Source organism: Dermacentor andersoni, chromosome 5 (genome assembly GCF_023375885.2).
Source record: "Dermacentor andersoni chromosome 5, qqDerAnde1_hic_scaffold, whole genome shotgun sequence".
Lineage (NCBI taxonomy): Eukaryota > Metazoa > Arthropoda > Arachnida > Ixodida > Ixodidae > Dermacentor > Dermacentor andersoni.
In genome coordinates this window covers 43,856,961-43,882,243 of record NC_092818.1, presented here as the reverse complement: position 1 = coordinate 43,882,243, position 25,283 = coordinate 43,856,961, and the positions used below count along the sequence as shown (strand labels likewise).

At 48.5% G+C, this 25,283-nt stretch overlaps 13 non-coding genes and 1 pseudogene across 13 annotated transcripts; all 14 read left to right on the top strand.

Annotated features, from left to right (window-relative positions):
• The first annotated feature begins 5,461 nt into the window (after window positions 1-5,461).
• TRNAH-GUG (transfer RNA histidin (anticodon GUG)) lies at window positions 5,462-5,533 on the top strand. Its single transcript has one exon. It is a non-coding gene; the product is annotated as a tRNA-His (tRNA).
• A 134-nt stretch (window positions 5,534-5,667) lies between these two features.
• TRNAH-GUG (transfer RNA histidin (anticodon GUG)) lies at window positions 5,668-5,739 on the top strand. Its single transcript has one exon. It is a non-coding gene; the product is annotated as a tRNA-His (tRNA).
• Window positions 5,740-5,870: 131 nt separating this feature from the next.
• On the top strand, window positions 5,871-5,942 carry TRNAH-GUG (transfer RNA histidin (anticodon GUG)). The gene has a single exon. It is a non-coding gene; the product is annotated as a tRNA-His (tRNA).
• A 6,145-nt stretch (window positions 5,943-12,087) lies between these two features.
• On the top strand, window positions 12,088-12,159 carry TRNAH-GUG (transfer RNA histidin (anticodon GUG)). The gene has a single exon. It is a non-coding gene; the product is annotated as a tRNA-His (tRNA).
• Window positions 12,160-12,296: 137 nt separating this feature from the next.
• On the top strand, window positions 12,297-12,368 carry TRNAH-GUG (transfer RNA histidin (anticodon GUG)). The gene has a single exon. It is a non-coding gene; the product is annotated as a tRNA-His (tRNA).
• A 135-nt stretch (window positions 12,369-12,503) lies between these two features.
• Window positions 12,504-12,575, top strand: TRNAH-GUG (transfer RNA histidin (anticodon GUG)). The gene has a single exon. It is a non-coding gene; the product is annotated as a tRNA-His (tRNA).
• A 344-nt stretch (window positions 12,576-12,919) lies between these two features.
• Window positions 12,920-12,991, top strand: TRNAH-GUG (transfer RNA histidin (anticodon GUG)). The gene has a single exon. It is a non-coding gene; the product is annotated as a tRNA-His (tRNA).
• A 136-nt stretch (window positions 12,992-13,127) lies between these two features.
• Window positions 13,128-13,199, top strand: TRNAH-GUG (transfer RNA histidin (anticodon GUG)). The gene has a single exon. It is a non-coding gene; the product is annotated as a tRNA-His (tRNA).
• Window positions 13,200-13,335: 136 nt separating this feature from the next.
• On the top strand, window positions 13,336-13,407 carry TRNAH-GUG (transfer RNA histidin (anticodon GUG)). Its single transcript has one exon. It is a non-coding gene; the product is annotated as a tRNA-His (tRNA).
• A 135-nt stretch (window positions 13,408-13,542) lies between these two features.
• TRNAH-GUG (transfer RNA histidin (anticodon GUG)) lies at window positions 13,543-13,614 on the top strand. The gene has a single exon. It is a non-coding gene; the product is annotated as a tRNA-His (tRNA).
• Window positions 13,615-13,749: 135 nt separating this feature from the next.
• On the top strand, window positions 13,750-13,821 carry TRNAH-GUG (transfer RNA histidin (anticodon GUG)). The gene has a single exon. It is a non-coding gene; the product is annotated as a tRNA-His (tRNA).
• A 4,293-nt stretch (window positions 13,822-18,114) lies between these two features.
• On the top strand, window positions 18,115-19,278 carry LOC126520276 (uncharacterized; annotated as a pseudogene).
• A 226-nt stretch (window positions 19,279-19,504) lies between these two features.
• Window positions 19,505-19,576, top strand: TRNAH-GUG (transfer RNA histidin (anticodon GUG)). Its single transcript has one exon. It is a non-coding gene; the product is annotated as a tRNA-His (tRNA).
• A 5,114-nt stretch (window positions 19,577-24,690) lies between these two features.
• Window positions 24,691-24,762, top strand: TRNAH-GUG (transfer RNA histidin (anticodon GUG)). The gene has a single exon. It is a non-coding gene; the product is annotated as a tRNA-His (tRNA).
• Window positions 24,763-25,283: the final 521 nt, after the last annotated feature.

Below are 25,283 nucleotides of genomic sequence, written 5' to 3'. Positions count from 1 at the left end.
GGTGCTGAGCAGGTGACTGGGCCTGCACGTGTCGGGAGGGACGAAGACCCTGTGAAGGCAGGTGCTAATGAAGGCGAACGCGAGGAGAATGAGTCGGCGATGCAACAGGGCGAGGATGCAAACGACGGGGACCGGGCGGCTAGTCTCGGTGCCACCTCCAAGCGCCCCCGTGACGAGGGCGGAGACAAGGACAGCGCGGCATCCAGCACAAGTGATGGGCCACCAGCGAACACGCCTCTTGGGAGGCGGTCGGTCTTCAAGCCGAAGCCAAATGTTCCGCCCGAGAGAAAGCCTGGTGACAAAGCACAGCAAAAGAATAACGCCGGGAAGACGGGTGGTCCCGGAGGCGGCTAGCCGAGGGCTGGTCGTGAAAGGTAAGCAGCATGCTCCGGGTCTATCTCATACTTTAGTTCATAATGGCTCCTAATCCGTCGCTCACTATTGCCACACTAAACGTGAGAGGGTTGGCGGCCAAGCGTAGGCAAAGCCAAGTCCTACGGTTGGCCGCTGACCAAGACCTAGACGTTCTAGCTGTCCAGGAGACAAAGGCTGACGGAGAGGAGGAGACCGGGAGCATGGTGCGGCGTTTCATGACTAGATATTATGCGGTCGTGAGCCATGCGGTAGGGACGTCCGCCGGTTGTGTCCTGTTTGTTAAGAAGTTGCCTGGCCTTGTTGTTAAAAATGTATTTTCATGTCAAACCGGAAGGATCGTTTTGTGATTTTGTTTTTCGTGAATTGGAATTCAGAGTCATGTGCATATATGCACTGAATGCTGTGGAAGAACGCGCTTCATTTTTTGCGAACCTTTTTCAGTATATTAGCACTGATAAGTGCATGGTTTTGTTGGGGGATTTCAATTGTGTTTTGAGGGCTCGGGATAGAGTCAATAATGCTGGTATTCGCGATAAAAGCAGTAGTGTGTTGGCTAAGCTAATTAGTGATAATGAACTGGACGATGTCTGTGAGTGCCTGGAGGGGGAGCGGGAAGTCATGTACACACGATTCCAAGGTAGTAGTCATGCGCGGTTAGACCGCATATACGTATCGCAAGACATAATTCCAAAGTGCCATAGTTATTCGGTGGCACCAGTATCGTTTTCAGATCACTGCATTGTGAAATGTCATATAGGCACGGATAGGAAGAAACAAGATTTTAATTGGGAACTATGGAAAATGAATGCCTTACTACTAAAAGACGAGCCATTTGTAGAGGCAGTACGTGAGGCCGTCAGGAAAGTAAGTGAAGAAAACAGTGAAACAATAGCAGAGAAATGGGAATACTTCAAACAAAACGTAAAAATGAAAGCTTTAGAAAGATCGAGCTGCTTACGATTTGAGAAGGAAATGAAAGAAAGGGGCTTACGAAAGACACTTAAGCAGCTGATAGCGCTGGAGTGCGAAGAGCCTGGGACGTATAAGCAAGATGTAGGAGCCATTAAAGAAAAAATTGAGCAGCTTGACAAGGAACGGTATCAAGGTGCGATTGTGCGAGCAAGAGCAACTGCATTAGTAGCTGGAGAGACGCCCACTAAACGGGCGCTGGGACTCGAAAAAGCGCAAGCTCGACGGAATCATGTCGACAGAATTTTATGGAACGGCACAGTTGCCGACGATAGTAAGAGCATAGGCCGAGCGTTTCTAGAGTATTATCAGTCACTCTTTGCGTTTCAAGAAGTGAATATAGACGAGTTCAGAAGGGCCTTTCTATCTCGGATGCCGCGAGTGAGTGACGATACAAAACAACGATTGGAATGGAAAATAACAGAACGTGAAGTTGAAAAAGCGATTGATGATTTGAACCAAGGCAAATCACCTGGACCGGACGGTCTGGGCGCGTGTTTATATAAAGCTTTTAAGAAAGAACTGTCGCCGTTACTAACAGAGCTGTTTAATGATGCGTATGATAACAAAACTTTGCCGCCTTCTTTTGGAAAAGCTCATACCATACTCATCCCTATGAGTGACCAAGTGGAGAAACTTAGGCTAGTAACATCTTACAGGCCAATATCTTTAACCAATGTTGATTATAAGGTTTTTATGAAAGTTTTGGCTGCTAGACTTCAAAGCGTCATAAATGACATAGTGGCAGACCGCCAAACGTGTGGTATCAAAGGAAGGTCCATTTTTTCGAATATTCACACGATGCGGTGCGTGCTGGAGTGCTGTGACGCCACCTCGGGTGGAGTCGCGGTGCTCCAGCTGGACCTCGAGAAAGCGTTTGATTGTGTCTCTCATGATATTTTGTTTGCCATTTTGGATCACGTTAATGTTGGTTCCATCATCACTGAGGGAGTGGCCTTGGCGTACCAGAACTGCACAACACGCTTAATTGTGAATAAATCATTGGGGGCCCCCATTAACGTCATGCGTTCTGTGCGTCAGGGCTGCCCTCTCAGTCCTCTTTTGTTTGACATTTACATAGAAACTATGTGTTTGGCAATAACTGAGAATGAGCAAATACGCGGGTATAGCTTGGCAGCCACACAAATCAAGCTCTTGGCATATGCAGATGACATCGCGGTGTGTTGTACAAGCAAAGAAAGTGTGACGGAAACAATAAGGGTAGTGAAAAATTTTTGTGATGTGACGGGCAGTAGAGTGAACTGGGGAAAGTCCCTCGGTTTGTGGCACGGAGAGTGGTCTTCGGCCCCGGACCATTTTGCAAATGTGAGCTGGATAAAAACCCCGACCAAGTACTTAGGTGTCCCCATGGGCAGTTACAAAAATAGCGACGAATACTGGACGAACCAAGCAAAAGAAACAAGACAAAAAGCAGACAGGTGGAAAGGCATCAACCTGTCGATTTTCGCAAAAGCAACTGTGTGTAACATGTTTTTTTATTACGAAGTTGTGGTACGTCATGCAAACGTTGTACTGTTCAAGGGTAAACGTGCAAAGGTTGCACAGAGTGTTCGCGGTTTTTATCTGGGGCTCTACCTGGGAAAGGAGTAGCCGAACCAATCTGTTCCGGCACGTGAAGAAAGGGGGGCTGGGCTTGGCGCATCTTTTTGTACGCCAGCTTGTGAACAGGTTTTTGTTTTTTCGGGATGTGCGTGATCCGTTTCTGCGCACTGTATGCAACTCTGGTTGAGAGGTGCTTTGCCGGCACTTATTGTTAGTACAGATAGTATGCCCGGAACGCTTCGTAGCTATCTTAAAGAAGTTGCAGATAGTGTGCGCTTTCTTTCTGTGCGTTTTAGAGCGCAGCTCTTTGGCGTCCGTTCCTGGGTTTCGCGTCGTCGTCGGCGTTGTCGTCGGCCTCGTAACCAGCTCCGCCCCCCTTTCATCCCCCCAGCGCTAGCAGCGACCGACTGATACCGCTGGATGCCGCTGACGCCGCTAGAGAGTCAAGATAACGTGACTGCATAGAACACCGTCGCCGCCATGCAGAAAGAGGAGGAAAGGGTCCCCCCCCCCTGTTCTTGTGTGGCGGATAGGGTGCTCTTCAGTTGCCGACGCGCCGGTTATTTCACGTAGGCCCCGGCACGTCGACGAATACGTGACCACCTTCCCACGGCTAGACCTGGTTCTTAGCGCTGCGGAAGCGAGGGTATCATATTGTTTGTGTCGGCATCGGCGGCGTTGTCCCTGAAACCAACTCCGCAGCTGGGGTTGACTCACTATCGGCGTCAGCGGCATCAGTCAGTCGCTGCTATCTCTTCCCTCCTCCCTTTATCGTGTTGTCCGCTTGCTGCGCGCGCTTCTGCCCCCATCGTTTGCCGCTGGGTGTACACGCCGCCCCCCTCCCCCCTCTTCCTGCGAGTCTCCGGTTGTCAAAGCGCCGGCTCGAACTTAATTCCTTTCTTCGCTCCTCCTCCAATGCAACCCCTGTGCGGTGGCAATCAGAGAGCCAGATCGGTGGCGGCGGATCTGTATATGTGCACCGCCCGAGCCGAAATTTCCGCTGCCGTTCGCCCTGTGCGGTGGCAATCAGAGAGCCAGATCGGTGGCGGCGGATCTGTATATGTGCACTGCCCGAGCCGAAATTGCCGCTGCCGTTCGCCACTGCGAAATTATCTGCCAGTTCTTTCTGAGCCATGAGCGAGACGACCGATGGAAGTCCTCCGTCTGCTGCTGCTGCTGCTAAACGAGCTGCCAGAGCAGAGGCCCAGCGCCGTCGCCGTCAGAATCCAGAGGTGCGTGCCGCCGAAGCAGAAGCTTACCGTCGCCGCCGTCGAGATGATCCAGGAGTACTCACGAAAGACGTCGTGCACTTCCTGCAACTCGCATTAACCATCCATCGATCCACACCGATGTTAGTAGTGGGGGACTTTAATGTTGACATAAAGACAAACAGCAATTTCCTAACACTTATGCGGCAGAACATCCCGTTCCTCTCGCTCGTAACGCGTCCCACGGCTGTGACAACCTCGCGAGGCACTTGTATAGATCTCGTCTTTGAGAATCAAGCATTGGTGTACCAAGTCGAACATATATCAGTCTATTTCTCCGACCACAAAGCTTCCTTCATGACTGTCAAGAACTGTTAGTGGAGTCTTTGTTAAAGGAATACGTGTGAAAAATAAAAAAAAAATTCTGTGATAGCGCACACATGTGTTGCTCGGTTTCTTTGCCTCAATCTATCGAAAAGGTGAAACAGCTTATTTGCTGCGCTCAAATTTCGCATTAGGAAGTAACGTAATCGTCGGTAATTTTTTTCTTTTGAGTATTTATGTAACGTTAAAAGGAAAACATTGTATAAAGATATTTGCGATATTGTATTTCCAGTGCCATTGTACAGAGCGCTATACAGTGGAAGATCAGGACTGGATGTCCTTAAGCGAGTGAAAAATATGGAGGTGCCTACTGGGGTATAGACATTCTTTTTTAAATTACACACAGGAACACTCTCAGTGAAGACATTCATGGAAGAACGTGGCTTTCTTGTACCCTTTGGCTCGCACTGCTTGATTTGCAAGCAACCAGAAACAATAGACCATGTTTTTTTGCATTGCTGGGCCGGAGTGTTCTTCTGGGATGTCCTACAAAGAACAATGAAGGAGTTACCGTTAAATCCGCATGGCATCAGGTACTTAGCGGTAACGAATGACGACGGGGTTCCCTTCGACCTAATAATGCTCAAGGGCCTTCATAGTTTATGGCGTGCAAGGATGTCTGGGTTCTACTGCGACCCGGACGCTAGGCCTGCGCGTACGTATTTCCGCGAAAGCATGTCTCGTTTCATTGAAATAAAGAAAATACAAGAATCTGTACCCGAATGGCTGTCGAGGATAGAACCTCTGACAGCACTGAAAGAATTTTAATTAGACAACGCCAGTCCTTATAGGACTGATGGCATGTATGTTCTTTCAAAATGTTTTGTATTTGTTAATTGTGCATTGTAATTTTGTTCTGTATTAGGTGCTCTGTACAATGTCGAAGACCGGCAATAAATAAATAAATAAATAAAAAACGGGTGACAAAGCTCTGGGATTGATTGCCTCCCGTCCCTCGCTTCGCCGTGATCGTATAGTGGTTAGTACCTTGCGTTGTGGCCGCAATAACCCAGGTTCGAATCCTGGTCACGGCAAAATTTTTTTTTATTTTGTCGATGAGCCCACATGACGGAAATACATGACTGCGCTCATCAAAAAGTAGATATCCGTGCGACCGCTATTACGGGTGACAAAGCTCTGGGATTGATTCCCTCCCCTCCCTCGCTTTGCCGTGATCGTATAGTGGTTAATACCTTGCGTTGTGGCCGCAATAACCCAGGTTCGAATCCTGGTCACGGCAATTTTTTTTAATTTGGCGATGAGCCCACATGACGGAAATACATGACTGCGCTCATCAAAAAGTAGATATCCGTGCGACCGCTATTACGGGTGACAAAGCTCTGGGATTGATTCCCTCCCCTCCCTCGCTTTGCCGTGATCGTATAGTGGTTAGTACCTTGCGTTGTGGCCGCAATAACCCAGGTTCGAATCCTGGTCACGGCAAATCTTTTTTGTAATTTGGCGATGAGCCCACATGACGGAAATACATTTGTTTTTTTTTCTTTATTGCCGACTTCGACGTACTCAATCAAGGTTTACAAAGATAAAACGTGTGGACCACACTTTGGCCAACACGGTATTAAAATCTTTTTAACAATGCTAATTCATCAAATAAGGAGATCCATTGTGGTGGATCAGGCAGCGCTTTGAACGCATCTCTTACACACACAACACTCTCAATGAAGTTTTCCCGAGACGATCGAACAACAATGTCTCCGTTTTGAAATTGCAATCTAGTTTTCCACATAGCGTGGAGGCTCAGGATCATAATAAGGTCATACGGGACATCCTCGGCGTTATCAATCGGTAAGAAGCGTATTCCATATGGGTCTAGGGGTAACTGTTTTTTCAATGTTCTCTGCAGAACATCCCAGTGAAAGATGGCGTCCCAGCAATCTAAGATTGCATGTTCTATTGTTTCCGGTTTTTTACATAATAAGCAGTCGGTGCTCCAGGGGATGAAAATACCCTTCTCATGAAGCCAGGTCTTAACGGGAAGTGTGTTTGTGTGCAATTTGAAGAAAAAAGATTTAGCTGACGGCCGTATTGGCATTTTTTTCACCCTCTTTAAAACGTCTTGTCCTGGGCCTCCACGTTGCGGAGAACGGTACAAAGGTGGAGGGAACATCGTGTCCACGAGATCTCTGTATAGTTTTTTCTTGGTAACGGTGGACAGGTATTGCTGTGAAAAACGTACGTTCAACATCTTATATGAACATACCACTTCACGTAGGTAACCAGTCACTGCTCCTGGCATATTGTGAACAGTCGAAACAATGAATCCTGGAAGTTGTCTACACAGCCGTACCTGTATCACTGTCCGGAGAAACGGATCGTTTTGATCCCGTAAAAACACAAAGCGTGAGACGACTTGTCGCAGAAACAAATGAGCTAAACCAAGCCCACCTTTCTTGACCGGGAGGAACAAGTTCATTCGACTCATCCTCTCCCAGGTGGAGGCCCAAATGAAAATGGCGAAAACACGGTGAACTTTTTGTACGCTTACCCTCGCAGCACACAACACATTCATAACGTACCATATCTTAGAAACTAAAAAAAGGTTGCAAACAGTGGCTCTAGAAAACATTGACAATTGTTTTCCTCTCCACCCGTCAGCCTTTTCCTTTGCTTTCGACACTTGATCTAGCCAGTACGATTCAGGTTCACGGTAATTTCCGAGAGGCACACCCAAGTATTGGGTTGGTAACGTCGACCATTTCAGTCGATAAAAGGTCTCCGGCGTGTCTTCCCAACTACCATGCCAGAAGCCGTAACTCTTATCCCAGTTTATCTGGGCTGCAGTTGAATCACAAAATTTTTCAACCACAGTCGTTGCCTCCTTAATGCTCGCTTTGGTTGTTCAGAAAATCGCGATATCGTCGGCATATGCCAAAATTTTAACGTGTGCTGCCTGCAGCCGATAGCCTGCTATGCGCTCGTTATTTCTGATCGCCAAACAGAGTGGTTCGAGATAAGCAGCAAATAGAAGGGGCGACAGCGGGCATCCTTGCCGCACCGACGAGAGCACGGGAAAGCTATCGGTGAGCTCCCCATTAACAATGATGCGCGTTAAGCATTCTCTGTACGCCATCATGACGCCTTCCGTTATGACTTTGCCAACGTTCGCATGTTCCAGCATGGAGAACAAAGCCTTGTGCGAGACGAGGTCGAAAGCCTTTGCCAAATCGATCTGCATCATCGCGACGTGATCGCCAATCACATCGCAGCACTCAAGCACACTTCGAGCCGTGTGTACATTCGTTGCAATGCTGCGGCCTTTAATGCCACAAGTCTGGTGCGGCCCTACCAATGTCTTAATTACACTTTGCAGTCGTTTGGCCAAAGCTTTCGTGAATATTTTATAGTCGACATTGGCTAGAGTTATCGGACGATATGACCCTGGCAACGAAAGTTTTTCCTCGTCATCACTCTTCGGAATTAGCACGATATGCGAGGTTGTGAATGACAAGGGCAATCTTTTTCGCTCATGCGCTTCGCTGATAACTTCGTGAAGAACAGGGGCCAATGCAGACTTGAAGGTTTTATAGAAAGTGGCCCCCAAGCCATCTGGCCCAGGTGCTTTACCGATGGTTAACTCGTCTATTGCGCACTCTATCTCACTCAGGCTAATTGGCAGTTCCAGCCGTGTCCTGACTTCTTCATCGAGCTTTGGCATCAGCGAGAGAAATTCATTCTGGTAGTTACATTTAGGATTCCGCGGATGAGCTAAAATTGCTTTAAAGTGATCGGCGATCCCTTGCTTGATGTCATTTTTGTCCGATGTTATGTGATTGCCTTTAGCTAGCTGGCGGATTTCTTTCCGACAAGCGTACTTTTTCTCGTCTGATAAAGCTCGTTTCGTTGGAGTTTCTCCCGCCCACAACTTCTCAGACCTTGATCTCACAAGTGCTGCTCTGTATTTTTCTGTATCTATCCTTTCTAGTTCAGTTCTCACTTCCTTTAATTCGTTAACATACACACCAGGCTCGACACTTTCCATGCTAATAAAAAATTGCAGTTGCTGGCGAAGCTTTGTTTCTGCTTGTTTCAGGTTGTGTCGAATGACACTGCTTCTTTCAATGGCCATTGTTTTTACTTTCTGTTTAAATTCTTCCCATTGAATGGCAAAGCTTAATGGCTTGGCTGAAGTCAGGTTTTCTAGTTCCTTCGCTACAGCATCGACAAAAGGATCGTCATTCAACAACTGCGCATTCATTTTCCAGAGATCCCAGTTAAACGGCCGTTTGCTCTGTCCTTTCCCGAACGTGGCAGTTACCAAGCAGTGATCACTGTATGCTACAGCTTGCACATCATATTCGCAGCATAAGGGCACTAGTTCGGCTGACACGTATAATCTATCTAATCGAGCGTGGCTGTCACGTTGGAAGTGGGTAAAACGCGGGCGAGTACCGCTGGCAAAAACACTACCCACATCTTCCAGGTCATAATCATGCACCACTGCGTTAAGAAATTCGGCACGCTTATCACGAACGCGTGAACATTTTGCTCGGTCTTCAGCATAGCAAACACAGTTAAAATCACCCAGCAGTATTACGACCTTGGAACAGTTTACGTACGCTTCAAGACGCTCAAAGAAAGATCGACGGTCCGTTTCAATATTCGGCGCATAGATACAAATAGCACGGTAATCCACATCCTCAAAACAGAAATCAGCCACTAAGAGGCGCCCAGTTTCACACGAAAACACTGACTGCACACAAATGCCAAAATTATTTCTTAGGAATATAGCGCAGCCGCCTGATCCACCAACCGCATGACAAACGCACACGTCAAAGTGCGCTCTAAAATTGGACACCATTCTGTCGGTTAGCTCTTGGCTCTCAATTTTCGTTTCTTGGATTCCTACTATATGTAAGTCATTATCCAAGAGGAGACGACTTAGCTGACATTGCCGTCTTCTTGCACTGAGCCCTCGTACATTTAACGTTGCTACACGTAGCATTCCTTCGAAATTAACCGCCATGACTACACGGTAGAATGGTGCCCATCACAATTACACAAGTATGAGCGCTCATGAAGGTGCGCCGGCAACCACGTGGAATGCCTCTAAAGGAGACGCCGCTCGACCTTCCGGAAAGGGCACTCAAGTGCAACTTGGGCCCCCCTTCCTGGCAAGGTTCTGAAAAACTAGCGCTCAGGATGACGGCCATTGCACTCACCAACCCCCCAACCCCACTCGAATTAGACAGCACGGAATTACGGAGGCGGTTTACCCGCCTGCCGTGGATCGACCGTAACGTTCGGCCGAAGCTTCAAGGTCGACCTCCTTATACCTGGCGCTTTGGGCGGTGGCTCGTCTCCGCCGCTGCCGTCCTGTTTCGCCGTCCGGCTAACGGTCTGGTTGTGGGGCCGTTTCCCCGTCGGTTGGGTAGTTGGGCCGGTAAGGGTGTCCATGCCTTCAGGTTCAACGAGGCAGTAGGTCCCCTCCGCCTCAGGTGGGGTTTTCTCTTCAACATTCGGCATGGCCGCGGTACCCTCTGCAGTCGCTTGTTGGTGTCCTGTGACAACAGCCTGAGCGACTTGTTTCTCCTCCTGTTCAAGCCGCACCGCCGGCTTTGCCACGACGTCAACTGCATCACCCGCCGCGGACGACGTGTCTTCCATGTCCGCCTCGTCCATGAGTAGGGCGGAGTTGTCCTCGTTGCCCACGGGTCCGGTGACGCTAGCGTACGTGCGCTCACACTGGCTGTCCTCATGACCGAAGCGTCGGCAGGCACCACACCGTGGAATACGGCACTCGCGACGAATGTGGCCCGTGCCGCGGCAGCGTAAGCAGAGAGGGGCCCTGCCCGGCACAACCACGAGAGCCAGTTCGCCGGCGACGCTCACCTGATGCGGAAGGTCGTCGAGCTTTACGCCCGGCTTCAACTTCAGCGTAACGAGCCTTGTAGTTGAGTTCTTATCAGCCACGCCGTGAACCCGCCAGCGCTCGCGGACGACGTCGGTGACCTTTCCAAACGGCGCGAAGGCAAAACGTACGTCCTCGTCAGGAACGCTGGGCAGCAGCCAATGCACTTTCAGGCGTACGTCCTGGTTGCGTATTTTCATCCGCTAGCAGCTACAACGGGGCGTGCCACTTTTGACGGAGCTCGACGTTTCTGCGCAGGCGCGAGTAAGAGCGGGCGCGAGAGAGAAAATCTGGGGGCTTTTGCTCCTTGAATATATGACTCAGCCTAGGCACTACGGAGGAGGTTTCTTAGATTGCGTTGTATTCGTTTGTCCCCTGACATGCCGGCATTGCGCAGTTCGGTCGAGTTGGTTTATACGCTCCGCCGCTGGCTGCCCGCGCGGTGAGGCAGTGGGCGCGGACGCCGCTTGGTGATCGCTGTGTCTGAAGGGACAATGTTCTGACTGGTGTTTTATAAGTCACGGGTCGAATTTTCCGTCGCGACGATAGATCGGATTTTTTACAAGCACTGCTCCAGGAGGGCACATGTAACCGGCAAACGGAGGCCTCAGGAGAGCACCTGAGGTTATATTAAAGCAGGCGGCGCAGGATCTCCGGGGCACCCAAGCGGTAGCGGGGGGATCAAAGCTGGAAGCCGGGCGGCCCGTGGGTTGGGGCCGCAGAGGCCGAAGCGTGCCTGGGGGTGTTCGCATAAAACATTGGCTGTCCGCGATAGCGGACAGCCGATCTTATACTCCCCTGGCACGCGCAGGCCTCTGCGAGCCCCAACCCACGGACCAGTCCGGCTTCTAGCTTTGATATCCCCGTTGCCGCTTTGGTGTCCTGGAGGCGCCGCCAATAATGCGAAATAATGACACGTTGTTTTCATTAGTAAAAACATGATCGATTAAATATGATTGCGTCGAGCCGCCAACTTGCGATGCTAAGTTCAGCACAACCGCGCCCCGCGACTTCTGCCGGCACGGCGCGCCTAGGGACAAGCGCATACACCGCGCCCCAAGATACTCCTCCGTAGTACCTAGGCAGAGTCGTATTTTCAAGAATCAAAACTCCCCACATTTCCTCTCTCGCACCCGCTCTCACTCGCGCATGCGCGCAAACGTCCGTCGTCTCCGCAAGTTCCACGCCCCGTTGTACCTACGAGCAGTTGGAAATACGCGTCCTGGTTGGCGGGGTCGATAACGAGACACCGGCCCTTCTTGACCTGCAGCTCTCCAACGCTGACGATCTTTTTCACCGCGTCGCTGTCCTTGAAGGTCACGGCCCACACATGGCTCATACGGTAGGCCCCGAGAGCAGCCACTTCCGGCAGGAGCGATAACTGAGCGAGCGCATCCCGAAAATCTTCCACCCGGTATGGGCGGGCCCTGATATCACAGTGTAGAAAAACGGTATTCAAAACACAACGCCCTGTTGGCAGACTAGGCAAAACAACTTGATACTCGTCGTCCGAGGCAGAAATCCTGTTACTGCGGCCCGTGTGGGCCGCTGAAGCCGCTCCTACGGAGCCCATGATTTCCACGTCCGTCACGCTCGGTGGCCGGAAGTGGAAATACATGACGGAAATACATGACTGCGCTCATCAAAAAGTAGATAGCCGTGCGACCGCTATTACGGGTGACAAAGCTCTGGGATTGGTTCCCTCCCTTCCCTCGCTTTGCCGTGATCGTATAGTGGTTAGTACCTTGCGTTGTGGCCGCAATAACCCAGGTTCGAATCCTGGTCGCGGCAGAATATTTTTTTTTTATTTTGTCGATGAGCCCACATGACGGAAATACATGACTGCGCTCATCAAAATGTAAATAGCCGTGCGACCGCTATTACGGGTGACAAAGCTCTGGGATTGATTCCCTCCCCTCCCTCGCTTTGCCGTGATCGTATAGTGGTTAGTACCTTGCGTTGTGGCCGCAATAACCCAGGTTCGAATCCTGGTCACGGCAAATCTTTTTTTTTAATTTGGCGATGAGCCCACATGACGGAAATACATGACTGCGCTCATCAAAAAGTAGATATCCGTGCGACCGCTATTACGGGTGACAAAGCTCTGGGATTGATTCCCTCCCCTCCCTCGCTTTGCCGTGATCGTATAGTGGTTAGTACCTTGCGTTGTGGCCGCAATAACCCAGGTTCGAATCCTGGTCACGGCAAATTTTTTTTTTTTTATTTTGTCGATGAGCCCACATGATGGAAATACATGACTGCGCTCATCAAAAAGTAGATATCCGTGCGACCACTATTACGGGTGACAAAGCTCTGGGATTGATTCCCTCCCCTCCCTCGCTTTGCCGTGATCGTATAGTGGTTAGTTCCTTGCGTTGTGGCCGCAATAACCCAGGTTCGAATCCTGGTCACGGCAAATTTTTTTTTCTAATTTGGCGATGAGCCCACATGACGGAAATACATGACTGCGCTCATCAAAAGGTAGATATCCGTGCGACCGCTATTACGGGTGACAAAGCTCTGGGATTGATTCCCTCCCGTCCCTCGCTTTGCCGTGATCGTATAGTGGTTAGTACCTTGCGTTGTGGCCGCAATAACCCAGGTTCGAATCCTGGTCACGGCAAAAATTTTTTTTTTATTTTGTCGATGAGCCCACATGACGGAAATACATGACTGCGCTCATCAAGAAGTAGATAGCCGTGCGACCGCTATTACGGGTGACAAAGCTCTGGGATTGGTTCCCTCCCTTCCCTCGCTTTGCCGTGATCGTATAGTGGTTAGTACCTTGCGTTGTGGCCGCAATAACCCAGGTTCGAATCCTGGTCACGGCAGAATTTTTTTTTTTATTTTGTCGATGAGCCCACATGACGGAAATACATGACTGCGCTCATCAAAATGTAAATAGCCGTGCGACCGCTATTACGGGTGACAAAGCTCTGGGATTGATTCCCTCCCCTCCCTCGCTTTGCCGTGATCGTATAGTGGTTAGTACCTTGCGTTGTGGCCGCAATAACCCAGGTTCGAATCCTGGTCACGGCAAATCTTTTTTTTTAATTTGGCGATGAGCCCACATGACGGAAATACATGACTGCGCTCATCAAAAAGTAGATATCCGTGCGACCGCTATTACGGGTGACAAAGCTCTGGGATTGATTCCCTCCCCTCCCTCGCTTTGCCGTGATCGTATAGTGGTTAGTACCTTGCGTTGTGGCCGCAATAACCCAGGTTCGAATCCTGGTCACGGCAAATTTTTTTCTTTAATTTGGCGATGAGCCCACATGACGGAAATACATGACTGCGCTCATCAAAAAGTAGATATCCGTGCGACCGCTATTACGGGTGACAAAGCTCTGGGATTGATTCCCTCCCCTCCCTCGCTTTGCCGTGATCGTATAGTGGTTAGTACCTTGCGTTGTGGCCGCAATAACCCAGGTTCGAATCCTGGTCACGGCAAATTTTTTTTTTTATTTTGTCGATGAGCCCACATGATGGAAATACATGACTGCGCTCATCAAAAAGTAGATATCCGTGCGACCACTATTACGGGTGACAAAGCTCTGGCATTGATTCCCTCCCCTCCCTCGCTTTGCCGTGATCGTATAGTGGTTAGTTCCTTGCGTTGTGGCCGCAATAACCCAGGTTCGAATCCTGGTCACGGCAAATTTTTTTTTCTAATTTGGCGATGAGCCCACATGACGGAAATACATGACTGCGCTCATCAAAAGGTAGATATCCGTGCGACCGCTATTACGGATGACAAAGCTCTGGGATTGATTCCCTCCCGTCCCTCGCTTTGCCGTGATTGTATAATGGTTAGTACCTTGCGTTGTGGCCGCAATAACGCAGGTTCGAATCCTGGTCACGGCAATTTTTTTTTTTATTTTGTTGACGAGCCCACATGACGGACATACATGACTGCGCTCATCAAAAAGTAGATATCCGTGCGACCGCTATTACGGGTGACAAAGCTGGAGTCCACTTCCGGACGCGCTAGCGAAAGGTTGTGTCGCCATGAGCTCCGATGGAGCGGATACAGTGGCCCATATGGGTCGTGGAAACAGGTTTTTCGCCGAAGAAACCCAAGGATATGAAGTCGTTCTGCCACAGTTACCTAAAGGTGCGTGTATTACAAATACTGTTTTTCTACACGGAGATATCAGGGCAAGACCTTATCGTGTGGAAGATGTCCGAGACACGATGGTTCGTCTGGGAATGCTGCCCGAGGTGCTTGCTTTGGGGGCTTTCCAGATGAACCACGTATGGGCGGTGACCTTCAGCACAGCAGAAGGAATGAAGAAGATGCTCGCGGTTGGTGACGTCAAGATAAAGGAGAGGCGATGCATCGTTATCGACCCAAATAAGCAAGACGTTCGGCTAAAGCTACATTGGCTTTTGCATTATGTACCGGATGACGATGTACGCACCGCGTTTGCGGCCTACGGGAAGGTGACACAAGTATCGAAGGAGCGATGGCGCGTCCATGGTATCACGGACAAAGGAACTTCGACTCGTACCGTGGCACTGGAACTGAAAACCGGAGTTACTATCGAGGACCTACCACATCAGCTTCGAGTGGGTGGCATGACAACACTTCTGGTTGTGCCAGGCCGAGCACCACTGTGCCTACGGTGTCGCCGAACGGGGCATATTAGACGTGACTGTCGAATACCGCGGTGCGGTCAGTGCAGGCGCTATGGTCATGAAGACAACGAATGCACTCAGACATATGCTAAGGTGGCAGGTACGGTTACAGCCGACCGTGTCTCGGAGCACATCATGGACCAAGTTGCCGCAGAGGAAGCAGCCAGCAGCAGAATGCGGGAGCCCGTGTACACGCCCCTTTCTAAATTGTCGACGGAGAAAGAAAAGAATGTGGAACGCGCGGAAGAGGTCGGGCATTCTATCGAGCCAACCAAAGCGGTCAACGATGCTCCAGTGGACGAAAACAACATAGACGAAGGAAAGAATACCACCGCGTCAAACAGCCAGCCAGAAGACATGGACGTCGTGAGTGCAGACGTAAGTGGCGCAACTCCAAAGCGACCGATTGAAGAGGTCGCTCCTGACGGCGGCCGACTAGGCAAGGGGACAGGGAGTGAGCCGGCGACGAAGGTGGCCACGGGCAGGCGAATCAGCACTAAGCCCACACCCAACATCGGAGCGGGCACCCGACCGCCGCGGAAGCCACCCTCGTAGCAACGAGGGTTGTGCTTCAACCGAGGGCCTTAAAACCATAGACGGAAAAGGACACGGCTAGAATGGCTTCAGCATCATGTGACGTGTGTGGTGGGTGCACGCCGTGTGCGTGTATACCCGCAAGTCCTTCAAGGTTTTGCACCGGCGACGCCAGGCCTATGTGTGAGGTAGGAACCATGCGATTTGTTCCTACTGGCACGCGGACTTCGCAATCTAGAACCGCGTTACGGGTTGCCACATTGAACGTTCGTGGACTACGGTCTAGACGAAGGCAATATCAGGTCAGTCGTCTCTTCCGCGAGTATGACCTTGACTTGATAGCTGTTCAGGAGACCAAGGTTGAAAGTCAGGAGCAAACGGATCGCATGGTCGAACCTTTTAGGTATTTGTATAATGTTTGCGTATGTCACTCCCTTGCCACTTCTGGAGGCTGTGCCATTTTTGTGCGTAGTTCTTTAGGTCTTGTGGAAGAATATGTTTATTCTAGTGAAGACGGCCGAATTGTACTTTGTGATTTTCTGTTCTTGTTTCAGAAATGGCGCGTCATTTGTGTATATGCACCAAATAGCGTTAAAGATCGTCTCAGGTTTTTTGCAACTGTTGAACCATATTTAAAATGTGAAAGAAAAGTGATTCTTCTCGGTGATTTTAACTGTGTATGCCTGAAGGAAGATAGGACCAAGGGATTGCCAGTTCGGGATCAAAGTGCTTTGTTTTTATCTACGATTATGCAGGAGTGTGGACTAGATGATGTCGGAAGTGTACTGCAAAAAGGAAGTGGCACTGTCTATACACATTTCCAACGTGATTGCCACCCGTTTAGACAGAGCGTACGTGGCAGACGTGCTTGTACCACTTTGCAACAATTATGAGGTTAAGCCGGTAGCGTTTACTGACCACAGTGTCGTGATGTTTTCAATAGGCGTAAAAAAAAGTAGGTCAGGTTTTTCGTGGAAGTTGTGGAAACTCAATAACAAATTACTTAACGATAAAGTCTTTGTAGACAATGTGAAAGTACTTATAGAAAAATTGCACTTGTTTGAGTCGGGGAGATTTGTTGACGCATGGGAGCCGTTTAAGGAAGAAGTAAAAATTAGTGCTATCGAGAGATCTTCCATTTTACACCAGAATGAAAAAAGAAAAGAAAGGGAACTACAGTGTCAGCTGGAATTCTTGTTGACAGTCGAGAGCGCGCAGCCAGGCACTTTCAATAAAGAAATAAGAAAAATAAGGAATCAGCTTGAAATAATGGATATATAAAAATACAGAGGCGCAGTTATACGCGCACGCGCAGAACACCTCTGGCTCGGCGAAACACCTACGAAACGATCCTTGAGCGAGGAGAAGCGGTACGCTTCACGTAAGGAGATAACGCAGATAACGTACGGTGAAGAGATTACAAGGGACAAATTGATGATCCAACAAGCGTTTGTCGAATATTACAAAGGATTGCTGGGATGCAGCGGTAAAAGTGAGGCCTCTTTACACGGTGAATTTTTGACATCAATGCCTACATTAGATAACGAAACCAAAGTACGCCTTGAAATGCCAATTGGCTTAACCGAAATAGAAAGAGCAATAGACGATCTTACTGAAGGGAAAACGCCGGGTCCAGACGGACTTGGTGCTGCTTTTTATAAGGCGTTTAAGCATGACCTCTCGAAGGCTCTTTTGCGGCTTTTCGCTGAGGCGTATGAAATAAAAGATGCACCACCATCCTTTAGAAGGTCGCATATTGTACTGATACCCAAAAGTGATGATCCAGTGAAGGTTTTATCGGTGAGTGCTTATCGTCCTATAAGCCTCACCAATGTAAATTATAAGGTCTTCATGAAGGTGCTAGCCAAAAGACTGCAGACTGTAATACGACTAATCGTAGGACCTCACCAAACGTGCGGCATAAAGGGCAGAACAGTAGGAACGAACATTCACACAGCGAGGAGCATCCTAGAATGCTGTGATGCATGGGACAGGAAAATCGCGATGTTACAATTAGACCTCGAAAAGGCTTTCGATCGTGTAGTGCATGACGTACTTTTTACAGTATTGGAACATGTAAATGTCGGGAATGTTATCTTAGAAGGTGTGAAAATGTCATACAAAAATTGTGAGGCTAATATTGTCATTAACAAGGAAGTCACTGAAAATATTCATATTGCCAGGAGCGTTCGCCAGGGGTGTCCAATTTCTCCTTTATTGTTTGCTATTTACTTAGAGCCCTTTTGTTTGAGCATAACTCACAATAACAAAGTACATGGTTTTAAGCTTATGATGGCGGAGGTCAAATTATTGTCTTATGCTGATGACATTGCTGTTTTCTGTGAAAACAGAGAAAGTATTAGCGAAGCTGTGAGAGTAGTCGACAAGTACTGCAAGTGGTCCGGTAGTGCAATAAACTGGGATAAATGTGTAGGTCTGTGGCATGGCACCTGGGAGGCAATGCCAGATTTTTTCGAAAATGTGAAATGGAGGGACGTACCCACAAAGTATCTCGGGGTGCCACTAGAGGGATATAAAGATCCAGATGAATATTGGAAGGACGAAATAGAAATGCTGAGAGAGAAAGTAAATAAGTGGGGAGGGAAAAACTTCTCGATATTCGCCCGGTCAATAGTCTGCAATATCTTTTTAGCAGCGAAAGTTTGGTACGTGCTTCAGGTGCTGTGCATGAATAGGCTAAACATTCAGAAGATACACAGAATCTTTGCCACTTTTGTTTGGGGATCCCAATGGGAACGCACGAGTCGTACAAATCTTTTTCGATCAGTGAGAGCTGGTGGGCTGGGATTGGCCCATTTGTTTTAAAGACAGATGGCATCGAGGTTTACTTTTCTACGAGATCAGAGTCATCCATTCCTGCCCACCATGTTACAAGTTAGACTATGCTGTTATTTACCTGAATTCATTGTATCGACTTCTTGTGCAGGGCGAATGGGTATACGTGGTTATCTGCGCGAAGTAGTATCGGCGTTCAGTATATTAAAGGTTCGTTTTTCTCTGCAGTACTTGTGCGAAGTTAAGAAAAAACGGCTGTATAAAGATCTTATCGACGTAATGATGCCAGAACCCTTGTATCGCACCATGTATGCGATCGGGCCCGGAAAAGATGTCTTTAAAAGAATCAAAAGAATGGTAGTACGGCCATCAGCCAAGACCTTTTTTTTTTCAGCTACATACTGGTACGTTGCCCGTGAAACCATGGCTAGAGGAAAAGGGCCTATTTGTTCCGTGGAGTACTAATTGCCTCTTGTGCCGTAAGCCGGAAAGTATTGATCACATCTTTTTGGAGTGTTGGGATGCCGTATTTCATTGGGACATCCTTCAGCGAACTTTAAAGAAAGACCTCCCTATAACACCATACGGTATTCGTTTTCTGCCGGTTCAGTGTGAAAGTGGCATGCCGTATGATATGTTTATGTTGTTGAGTATGCACGCAATTTGGAAGACGCGTATGGCGGTGAGGCATGCGGATGTAAACGCACGTCCAGCCAGAGAATACTTTATAGAAAGTATAGCTCACACCAGGGATGTATATCGCGCAGGCGAAGAACAGCCGGAATGGCTACCCGTTCTGAATGACCTCATGTCATTATAATCATCCCCACGTCAAACAAAGCGTGTTTGACGTTTTTAAACATTTGTCAGTGTCATTTTTTCTGTAAAAGCGTTTTTTTCTGTTGTTCTTTGCACGTGATGTACCAATCAGCGAATAAAAAAAAAAGTCGGTTTGCCGTGATCGTATAGTGGTTAGTACCTTGCCTTGTGGCCGCAATAACCCAGGTTTGAATCCTGGTCACGGCAATATATATATTTTTTTATTTTGTTGATGCTCCCGCGTAACGGACACAGATGTGTGCGGTCATCGAAAAGTAGATTTTCGCGCAGCCGTTATTACGGGGGAAAAAAGCTCTGGGATTGATTCCCTCCCGTCCGTCGCTTTGCCGTGATCGTATAGTGGTTAGTACATTGCGTTGTGGCCTCAATAACCCAGGTTCGAATCCTGGTCACGGCAATATATATATGTTTTTTATTTTGTTGATGCTCCCGCGCAACGGACACACATGTGGGCGGTCATCGAAAAGTAGATTTTCGCGCAACCGCTATTACGGGGGGACAAAGCTCTGGGATTGATTCCCTCCCGTCCGTCGCTTTGCCGTGACCCACTTCCGGCCACTGTAGTGTACGGACATGGCTGTCATGAGCTCCGTCGGAGCGGCATCAGCGGCCCAGCAGGGCCGCGGTTCTAGGTTTTTTGTCAACGAGGATTCTGATTATCAGGTGCTACTGCCTCAACTACCAACAGGGCGACTTGTTACGAATACCTTATTTTTGCATGCTGATATGCGTGCAAGGCCATACCGGGTGGAAAATTTCCGTGACATGCTGTCAAGCATGAAGTTGTTATCTGACGTTGTCGCCTTAGGGGCGTATCGAATGAGCCATGTGTGGGCCGTGACTTTCAAAAGTTATGACGAAGTGAAGGAACTGCTACGGGCAAAGGACTTGAAGGTGAAGGACAGACCATGCATCGTCGTCGACCCTGGAAATCGAGCATTGCACCTCAACCTACACTGGATGCTACACAACGTGCCGGACGACGACATCCGTGAAGCCCTGGCGCCTTACGGCCGAATCACGGATGTGGCAAGAGAGCGGTGGCGGGTGCATGGCCTTCAGGATAAAGGTTCGTCAACGCGCCTGGTCACCCTGATGCCGAGGAAGGGCTTGGGGGCGGATGATGTGCCTCATCTGTTACGGGTAGCCGGTGAGGAAGCTCTCGTGGTGATTCCTGGAAGACCACCGCTCTGCCTTCGTTGCCGTAACACAGGACACATCCGGCGCGACTGCCGCGTCCCGCGCTGTGCCCGTTGTCGTCGTCACGGCCATGACGAGTCACAATGCGTGAGGACATACGCAAACGTGACGGGGCCGACGGCTGCTGATGAAAGCGCTGAACTTCTTATGGATGAAGTGGATGCCGAGGAAGCCTCTGCCGGGAGCGCCAACGAGGCGAAGGTCGCAGCCACACAACCACCGAAACCGCAGGGGCAAACGACTGCCGGAGCGGTGGGTGTGCCAGGAACGCCTACGCGACCTGTGAGCAAGAGCTCGGCCGTCGACCTCCATAAGCAAGACACCGTGACCAATGAAACGCCTGCCGTCTCGACTATAGCGTCAGCGGACAACGAAGCGATGGACGTCACCAATGCTAGTGTGGTGGTCCGGAAGCGAACACACGAAGAATCAACAAGCGACGGCGGGAAAACTGGCCAACCGAACAGCGAGGAACCGTCGCCAAAGTCGGTGGTAACGCGCCGGCCGTCATTACGACCGACGCCGAATATTCCGCCGGACAAAAGACCGGCGGCGCCGACGCCTAAGAAGTCGTAGGAACTTGTGCCTGCAAAGGCACTCAGACACGAGCTTGCGAGGGCCCATCGCTACCGAAGGCGCGGAGAGGTCCGCTGCTGCTCAGGCAAGGTATTTTGTGGACTGCACTTCAATGTGTCGCGAAACAATTGCTCTGTCGGTTAGCACTTGTAGACCAAAATATAAGTAGACCTAGAAGTGTTACGTGTTATTATATACGTTTTCTTTTGTGACTACTTTTCACGCTTATTAACAATGGATTTGAAGAGGGGAATACGAGTTACTACTATTAATGTACGCGGCCTCGCTTCAAGACGGAGGCAGTACCAGCTCAGCCGACTATGCGTTGAAAATGAACTCGATATTATAGCTATACAAGAGACGAAAGTTGAAAGCGAGGAGCAAACAAACAAAATGGTAACACCTTTTAGAACATATTATAACATATGCACATGTCATGCTGTCGGCACGTCTGGTGGATGCGCTGTCTTGGTTCGAAGGAGAATTGGTATAAATGAAGAAATGGTTACTGTGAGCGAAAGTGGGCGTTTTATTGTTCTTGATTTTTCTTTTAATGGAGCACAATGGAGGATTATGTGTGTATGCGCCAAATGATAACAATGAAAGATGTCGGTTTTTCTCGAATCTAGAAGAGTACCTTCGTTGTGACAAGTACATCATCTTTCGTGGTGACTTTAATTGTGTGTGTCATGCAGAAGATCGTTCTAAACGTAAAATCCCGCGGGACAAGAGTGCAGTGATATTGAACACCTTAGTAAATGATTACAACCTAGAAGACATTGGTCGCCTTTTGGCCAGTACTTTGCAGCCGCAATTTACACACTATCAACGAGATAGCCAAGCACGACTTGACAGAGCTTACATCTCGTTAGATCTTGTGCCTCTGTGCGATAACTATGTCGTGCAGCGGGTGTCCTTTAGCGATCACAGTATAGTGTGGTTTGCGCTCGGTGCCAAGCCAAAAAAGCCGCGGTTCGATTGGGCACTTTGGAAATTCAACCAAAAACACCTAAGTGATGACAAATTTATAAACGATGTAAACCATGAAATTAAAAACATGTTGAGTAATGAGAGTGTACCTTGGGCAGAAGTATAGGAAGTCTTTAAGGTTCGCGTGAAAATGGTTGCAATTGAAGTAGGAACCGTTAGACGACACAATGAAACAACGAAAGAAAATGAGCTCCAGAAGGAACTCAATTTTCTGATTTTCATGGACAGTGCGGAACCTGGAAAATTTAGTGAAGAAATCAGAGCAGTTAAAAGCGCGATGGAAGCTATTGACACGGAAAAATATAGAGCAGCGGTTATTCGAGCACGGACGGAAAGACTGTGGGTTGATGGAACGCCGAACAAACGCGCCCTTGCCGATGAAAAGAGGTACGCAAGGAAAAATGAAATAAGACAGATTAATTATCGGGATGAGGTTACTTCCGACTCGAATATGATTGAACAGGCCTTTACTGAACACTACCGCAAGTTGTTCGGCGTCCCAATCCACGTGGGAGCTGAGCTTGAAGCAAATTTCGTGAATTTTATGCCGCGCGTTAATGACGCGGTAAAAGCCAGTCTCGAGGAACCGATAAGCGTCCGCGAAATAGAACACGTGATCGAAGAACTTCCTGCAGGTAAATCACCGGGTCCCGATGGCTTAGGAGCCGCCTTTTATAAGGCATTTTCACCTGGGGTTGCTCAAGTGTTGGAACATGTATACTCAGAGGCACATAAAAATAAGCGACTGCCACCTTCTTTCAGAAGTGCACACATGGTTTTAATACCGAAGACAGATGACCACAAGGTGCTTTTATCGGTTAGGGCATACAGGCCAATTAGCCTTACAAATACCGATTATAAAATACTCATGAAGGTATTGGCAAAGAGACTTCAAACAGTCATTACAAATCTTGTCGGTCCGCATCAAACTTGCGGCATAAAAGGCCGCACTATTACTACAAACAGCCACGTAGCACGAAGCGTTCTAGAGTGTTGTGATGCTTTCACTAGACGCGTTGCTCTGTTGCAACTCGACCTGGCGAAAGCCTTCGACCGGGTGTCCCACGATGCTCTTCTTCTTGTTTTGGAATATGTTAACGTAGGGAAAGTAATTTTAGATGGCGTCAAAATAGCCTACGACCAAAGCACGACACAGATTATAATTAATAAGTCCCTCAGCGAAAAGCTTTCACTAAGATCTTCCCTTGGACAAGGGTGTCCATTAAGTCCATTGCTTTTTGCATTGTACCTCGAGCCTTTCTGTTTAGCACTGATACGCAATGACAACGTCCGAGGATTTCAGCTACAGCTTTCTGAAGTCAAGGTACTGGCATACGCTGATGACATCGCAGTCTTCTGCGAGGATCGTGAGAGCATTCTTGAAGCTGTGCGTCTTGCAAAGAAATACTGCAAACAATCTGGATCCCAGATCAATTGGGAAAAGAGCATCAGTATATGGCACGGTCATTGGCACATTATACCAGCCCACTTTGCAAACATCCGGTGGTCAACAACGCCAACTAAGTACTTGGGTGTGCCGCTCGAGCACTATAATGATACCGCACAGTACTGGTCCGATGAAGCTGATAGAATGAGTGAAAAATGAAAGGGTTGGCTTGCCCGAGATTTGTCAATGTTTGGACGCGCTTCTGTCTGCAACCTTTTTTTAGTAGCGAAAGTGTGGCCTATTATGCAAGTCTTATCAATGTGTCGTTCAAGTGTGCAAAAAATGCATCGTGTCTTTGCCGTATTCATATGGGCTTCTAGTTGGGAGAGGGTAAGCAGAACCAATTTGTTTCGTTCAGCCCGCAGTGGTGGGCTAGGTCTGTCGCATTTGTTTATGAGACAAATTGTGTCGCGTTTTCTTTTTTTTTTCGTGATCAGACAAATGATTTTCTGCGCACAGTAATTCAAGTCCGTTTGGGAAAAGCACTGCCGCAATATGTTGTAAAGACCAGTGATGTGCATGAAGGGAGGAAGCATTAGGGGATATCTGCGCGAAGTGGTTGATTCACTTCATATGTTGCGTGCGCGGTTTTCCATAGAATATCTGTGCTCTGTGACAAGAAAAAGATTGTATAAAGATTTAGTTGACCCAATGTGGCCAATACCATTGTACAGATCTGTAAACTGGGGAGGCCAAGGAGATGATGCTCTGAAACGGGTGAAAAAAATGCCTATTAGACCCCCTCAAAAAACGTTTTTCATTAAGCTACACACAAACACGCTACAAGTAAAAACATGGTTAGACGAAAAATGAATATATGGGCCATGGACAGTAAACTGCTTGCTTTGTAGAAAGCCCGAGACCATCGAACACGTTTTCATCGATTGCTGGGATCCAAATATTTCATTGGGATGTCTTACAACGTACACTTAAAAAAGAACTACCGATTACACCTCTTGGTATTCGATATTTGCCAACCGATAATGAAGAGGAGTTCCGTACAATATGTTTATGCTCCTTGGCCTCCACAGTCTGCGGAAAACGAGAATGGCAGTGCGACACTCGGATGTCGATACCCGCCCGGCGAGAATAAACTTCATCAAAAGTGTCGCGTATATTCGGGAAATATATCGTGCCCAGAGTGAGCCTCCCCAGTTGGTGGCCATTCTCGATGATCTGATCAAGCTGAAGCGATTTTAATGTATCATGTTAGCCAAAGCGTGGCTGATATGTTTTAGCATTTGAATGTGTTCGTGGTTTGAGCTGCAAACAGGCAATAAAGAAAAAAAGAAAGCTTTGCCGTGATCGTATAGTGGTTAGTACCTTGCGTTGTGGCCGCAGTAACCCAGGTTCGAATCCTGGTCACGGCAATATATATTCTTTAATTTTGTTGGTGCTCCCGCGCAACGGACACGTGCGCGGGAGCACCTAAAACGTGCACCTAAATCTAAGTACACGGGTGTTTTGGCATTTCGCCCCCATCGAAATGCGGCCGCCGTGAACGGGATTCAATCCCGCGACCTCGTGCTCAGCAGCCCAACACCATAGCCACTGGGCAACCATGGTGGGTCGTCTTCGAAACGAAAGCAAGATCAAGAATGGAGTTTGCTTACCCTTGCATACGCGTTGGTTCCCTAACAAGCTGGGTTAAAGAAAAACTAAACATAGGATTCAGAAGGATTTCACAACTACTGTGCTCGTTTCTACCAATTGTCAGATTTCCCCAGTCAATCCTCGTTAAGTTGAAGTCTTTGTACGCTCGTTGATTTTACGGCACAGAAAGTCGTGCAATTCAGCAAGATAGTCAGTCGGTGCATTTGGTCGTCGGTATATGCCGCCGACGAACACTGACATTCCATTGACAGTGATACTGCACCACACACTCTCTTGA